The following is a 6,000-nucleotide window of genomic DNA, read 5'->3' on the forward strand; positions in this document are numbered from 1 at the left end:
GAGAAGAGTCATCTGAGATGAAATCAGAGGCAAAGGCCAGAGCCTATTGGACTTCTAAGATATGGTCAGTACTTGGGATTTATTCCAAATGTGATGGGAAAAAACGTGAAAATTTGGAGCAGGGCTGCGGTGCTATTTATTTACTTAATTTATTAAAAAGATACTATTTCTTTCAAGACAATTAAATATCCATGTATAATTGTAAGAAATAGTGCAGAGAAAACCTGTGTACCTTTTTCTCATTTTCTCCCAGTGGTAACATCTGGCCAAACTGTGTGTTGTACAGTATACCCAGGATATCTCTTTGTAGTTTTAAATTGTATTCTCCTAATGTAATGATGGCAAACATCTTTTTATGTGCGTATTTACCATCTGTACATCTTCTGCAGTGAAATGTTTGCTCATGTCTTCCGCTCATTTTCTTTTTTTTTAATTATCATTTCTTTTTATTCACCTTATATTAAAAGGGGTGCAAATACAAGAAAATAAGGTTACGTCAAAGTTTAGTTTTTAAACCATAAACTTCTAGAGTTTGTTTTAAGGTTAATACGTAAAATGCTAGCTTTTTAGTTACCTGAGAATCAGGAAATTCACATTAACGTAATTTCCTATACTGACAAAGAACTGTGGCTGCCTATGGCTTTGGCAAGCTCCTAGGCGCCATTCAGCACAAAATTGCACGTTTCTTGATACGTATAAATTAAATAAAATGTACACGACTGTCTGTTCATGTATTGCCTCAACTTATGTCTACAGTAGCAGCATTTAAAGTTGTAGGAAATAGAATTTTGACCTTTTACAAAACAAACACTTTGTTTCTTTAACTCAGAATTCTGGAAATGCAATCACGTTCTAGTATTGTGACTGCCAAAATATTTTTGCCATCGGACATTAATGTTTTTCAAGTGTCTGACTCTAACCAAGAAAATAATAAAAGAATATCAGAAGTTTCCTGTGACTACCATAACAAAATGTCAGTATCCATGGGGTTGTTCCTAATGGTTTGTGAAGATGCTTCAGCCTGATCCAGGTCCATCTAGTCTGAGGCTGTTTTTCAATTCCATGCTTCTATCTGCCAGAAGGATCTTTTTCGGTAGAGGCCATCATAGGAGGCAATGGAGTTTCCAGGTGCCGTCCAAGGAATGAAAGTAGGCGCCTCCAGATGAGGCCACTTCCCATGAACCTAATTCCCGTAATCATCCAAAACACTCTAGGGTCTTCTTCAAGGAGGATTCCAAAATCATTCCAAAAGCAACTCCCATTAGTCCAAAGAGTGAAAGAGAGAAGATTCCCATGGTTAGCAGTAGATTCATTCTCATCATCACATTACAGTGGCTGTCCAGATTGATGACAATAATACTTCGTGAATCATCAATCAGTACCCTAAGCTCCCAAACTGCATTGGAGAGATCGTCTGCCAATAAGTAGTAGCTTTCCAACAGCAGGTCCATCTCTTCTGTGTTAGGGACAAGCTGCCCCAGGACTCGCCCTGCAAGATGCAGCTGACCCTTACCCTGAATACTCTGCAGCGGCATTCCTGAACCCTTATCTAGGCGCTCCAGCAGGGTCACCAGACTTGCTTACAGCCCTCTGGGTGGCACTGGAGAGGTCACAAGAAACGTGGATAAACCTAAGTAACACCCTCTTTTAAATTCCCATTTTCACAAGATAATATATTGTAAGCCGGTCATGAGATGATATTTGGTAAAGTTAACCGACGAACAACCCCAGGGTCTCTCTCCCCCATATAAACCCTCATTTTGTAAGCTCAGGGCTGCCTCTTCTGACTGTGGCGGGGCAGCCCGGCAGGTTAATAAACTTCCTCGCCTGACCTTGGGTCTGTCTCTCGTCTTTTCTCTCGGCTACCCTTACATTCTGCATGGTGAATCCCAGTGCTGCTCTTTTCAAAGACACGTGGGGCACTCACTTCGATAGACAGAGCTCTTCTACTAACTTTTCCTCATCCAGGATCTCCGAAATTGACTCTTGGAAAAATTTAATATCTGTTTCTAACTCTGATAGACTTTTGTCATTCTGTAGTAAAATATGCAGTTTGCTTCTGTCCACAGAAGAATGTTTGGAGTCCACCAAAGCTTCTAAAGTCTCAAGGGTCAGTGTCTGCAAAACGTTACGTTTCCTCTAAAGTTTGTTGATCTGGTATTGCAGGGTGCTTCCATGGCACTAAACTCAAAAGGTAAAGGGTATGTAACAGGTTGACCCTCTCCGGACAACTGTGAAGGGAGTTCCCGGAACAGCCATTGCTCTAAGTTTGTTACCATCATCTCATATCAGGAGACACTCTGGAGTTATCACAGCTTTCAAATACTCCATTGTCGTGATAAACCTATTGTTTTTGGTTGTGATACTCATTACATGCTGAAATCTCAAATCTCTGTCTTGAAGACTTAACTCTTGGTATAAGTCCATTTTCTTCCTTTCAAAAGAAGTAACATTTCCCTGTTTGTCAAATTTTGTTGCAGTAAATACTGGGGCTACATCGGCTAAAGTGGCTTAAGAGACATCAGAAGTTCTAAACCAGTGCATTTCACCTGCCACATATAGCCAGCGGGCCCACACAGGTCAGATCCAAGGCCAGGGAAGTCCCACTGCATGGGGCAGGAGGCAGGGCAAGCTCTGCAGGCATTCATGGCGCTATAGCTGCCCCAGGCCTTCATGGCGGACTGTGGCGACTCAGTCTGCAGTGCTTACCTAGTGCTCTTCTGCTCCTTTTCTATGTTTTATTTTCTAAACAGTTTTTTCACTGTTCACTTTTGAGAATTTTTTATATATTCTAGACACAAGTCCTTAGTCAGATGTGTGACTAGCCAATATTTTCTCCCAGTCTGTGACTAGCTTGCCTTTTCATCTTAACAGGGCTTCTGCTGAGCAAAAGCTTTTAATTTTGAGGAGGTCTACTTGATTAATTTCACCTTTTATGGATTGTGCTTTTTGTGTCAAGTGTAGGAACACTTTGCCTAGCCCTGGAGCTAGATTTTCTCCTGTGTTTGTGTTGGAAAGGGGAAGAGTAAATTGACTAAAGCAATGTAGGGTATCTGGGCAGAACTGAGGGGTCACTAAGGGCAAAGGAATGGGAGAGGGAGGAGGCTTCAAGGTTATTTCTTGTCCCTGGAGAGGGCACTATGTATGGGTAGCAGCTCCTTCCCCTTCTAGCCTGAGTTACATGGGCAGAGCAGATGGTCCTCTTGGCAATATGACGGGAGGCTTAGGTTTCTTCCTCCCCGACAATACTCACGGACCCTGAATAAATTATCTAGTCCTTTGATTCACTCAGAGCTTTATCCACAATCACATGTTTTCACTACATTGTCATGACTGACTTCTTATAACAGCTCTGTAGGGAGGACATATTATCCCCTTTTACAGAAGATACAACTGAGGCCAGAGAAGGGATGGGACTGAACACCAATCCTGATACGGAGAGGAATGATTGTTCTTCTCTACCAGCTGAACCTTGAATTCTGCCACCAGTTATTTTGTGAGGTCAGTGGTTCTCAAAAGGTGATCCATGGGCCTCTAGGGATCCCTAAGACCTTTTCAGAGGGTCCTCAAGGTCAAAGCTATTTCCCCAATAATGCAAAAATATTGCCTTTTCTCCATGCCTTTTCTCCGTAAGTGAAAATTCTCCATTTTCACTTATGATGTCAAAGCAAAGACAGGTAAAAAAAACTGCCTTAGCATGAATTGAGGCAGTAGCACTAATTCTTCATCCCCTCAATCACTCACATGAGAGATAATAGCCAGTTTCACACTGATTTCTTAATAAACGGGAAGTCCACAAAAAGCATTTCTGCTGCATACCAAAATAAAATGATTGTCTTGAGGAAAAAGTACTTCTCCAATTATTTAAGTTGCAAGCTGAACTATTCCTTTTTTTTTAATTTATTTTTTATATTTTTATTTTTTTGCATGCAATACAAGTTTTACTAGAGGTAATGGCTGACAAACAATACTTATTCAGGTTTGGGTATTTGGCAGGCATTTTCTTAACAAATGAACAAAGTGAGCCTGTCACTTCAAGGAACGCCACTGACTGTCACCAATGACAACATTTGAGCTTTCAAGTGAAAATTAGAATTTTTGAGAAAAAAATTCTATTTGCCACTATGCACTTGATAGCTTTCCAATACTTAAAGATGTTTCTGAGGATGTCAGTGGTCATATTCATACATGTGATTTTCTTTTGCAATTGCATAAAGAAGTATGCTTCCAGACCAGGTGCAGTGGCCCACACCTGTAATCCCAACACATTGGGAGGCTGAGGTGGGTGGATCATGAGGTCAGGACTTCAAGACCAGCCTGGCCAAGATGATGAAACCCCATCTCTACGAAAAATACAAAAAATTAACCGGGTGTGATGGCGTGTGCCTATAATCCCAGCTACTCAGGAGGCTGAGGCACGAGAATTGCTTGAACCCGGGAGGCTGAGGTTGCAGTGAGTTGAGATTGTGCCACTGCACTCTAGCCTGGGTCACAGAGTGAGACTCCTTCTTTAAAAAAAAAAAAAAAGGAAACAACAGACACTGGGGAATTCAAGGCGAGACAGGGGGAGGCAGTAAGGATTGAAAAAAGCTACTTATTGGGTCCAATGCTCACTACCTGGGTGACGAATTCATTTCTACTCCAAACCTCAGCATCATGCATAGGTACCTCATGCGATATAACTATGTAACAAACCTGCATATGTACTCCATAATATAAAAGTTGAAAAAATTTCCTCCATTCTAATTTCTACTACTGCAAAGATCGATCTGTATGACCCGTATAAGCAAAAGCTCTTTTAGAGCCTCAGTAATTTTCAAGAATGTGAGGGGACAAATATGTTGGAGAACTCTTTGCTAAAGCGGTGAAGTCTCCTATTAGCCACTGTGACCAAGTGAGGCATTATCCAGCATTAGCATTCTTTCTCAGATTATTCACCCACCCTAGGGTTCCATGTGACCCTGAAATAAGGGACTTGACTTCCAAGTTTGACCAAAGATGCTATCAGGGAATCCAGGATTCTGATTATGGTAACATACCCTTCCTACCTCTTTTTCCTGTTCTTCCTCCTAATGGAAAGAACATGGGCTATGATGCAAGCAGACCTTGATCTCAGCCTCAGCCCTGCATAAAGTAAGAAATAGTAATGCCTATCTTTCCTTAGCAGGATTGTTTTGAGGATTAAATAAAGTCATGAAGACAAATCTGTAAAGTGCTTACAAATGGAAGTTACGATCATTTTCTTACTTTTTTTTTTTTTAACTTTGAACCCAGAGAGGCTAATGAAGTTATGATGATTTTCTAACAAAGGGAGTTCATTCACATTTATGGTCTATTGATGTGGTGTTTCAAAACACATGTCCCAAAGAGGTCTTGCATGTAAAGACAATAGTGCTAGTGCACAGTTTCAGCTTGCAAGGAGCTGTCAGTCGCAGAGTAAGATGAGAGTAAACATTCACATGACAGTGTAATGCAGTTGCTCTTCAAACTCTTAACCGAAATTTCCCCCAAGCACCCACTCATGCTTCTTGCTGCCTGTGACTCCTTCCTCGTTCAGATAACTGAACAAGTTGCCCCTGTGCCTCAATGAAGGGATGCTATAGAAGAATTAGAGAAAAAGTTTTCAAGTGTCTTGTTAAAAGTTTGTTGTCCCTGGCCAGGCGTGGTGGCCCACACCTGTAATCCCAGAACTTTGGGAGGCTGAGGTGGGTGGATCACAAGGTCAGGAGTTCAAGACCAGCCTGGCCAATGTGGTGAAACCCCTTCTCTACTAAAAATACAAAAATTAGCTGAGCGTGGTGGAATGCACCTGTAATCCCAGCTACTCAGGAGGCTGAGGCAGGAGAATTGCTTGAACCTGGGAGGCGGAGGTTGCAGTGAGCCGAGACCATGCCATTGCACTGCAGCCTGGGTGACACAGTGAGATACCATGTAACAAAAAAAAGAGAGAGAGACAGAAAAAAAGAAAGAAAGAAAGAAAGAAAGAAAGAAAGAAAGAAA

General features: G+C 41.5%; 1 pseudogene; it reads right to left on the reverse strand.

Annotated features, from left to right (window-relative positions):
• Window positions 1-995: 995 nt before the first annotated feature.
• Window positions 996-1,811, reverse strand: LOC108538067 (magnesium transporter MRS2 homolog, mitochondrial pseudogene; annotated as a pseudogene).
• Between the last annotated feature and the right edge of the window lie 4,189 nt (window positions 1,812-6,000).

This window comes from Rhinopithecus bieti, unplaced genomic scaffold (genome assembly GCF_001698545.2).
Source record: "Rhinopithecus bieti isolate Rb0 unplaced genomic scaffold, ASM169854v2 scaffold_15136, whole genome shotgun sequence".
NCBI classification, from domain to species: domain Eukaryota; kingdom Metazoa; phylum Chordata; class Mammalia; order Primates; family Cercopithecidae; genus Rhinopithecus; species Rhinopithecus bieti.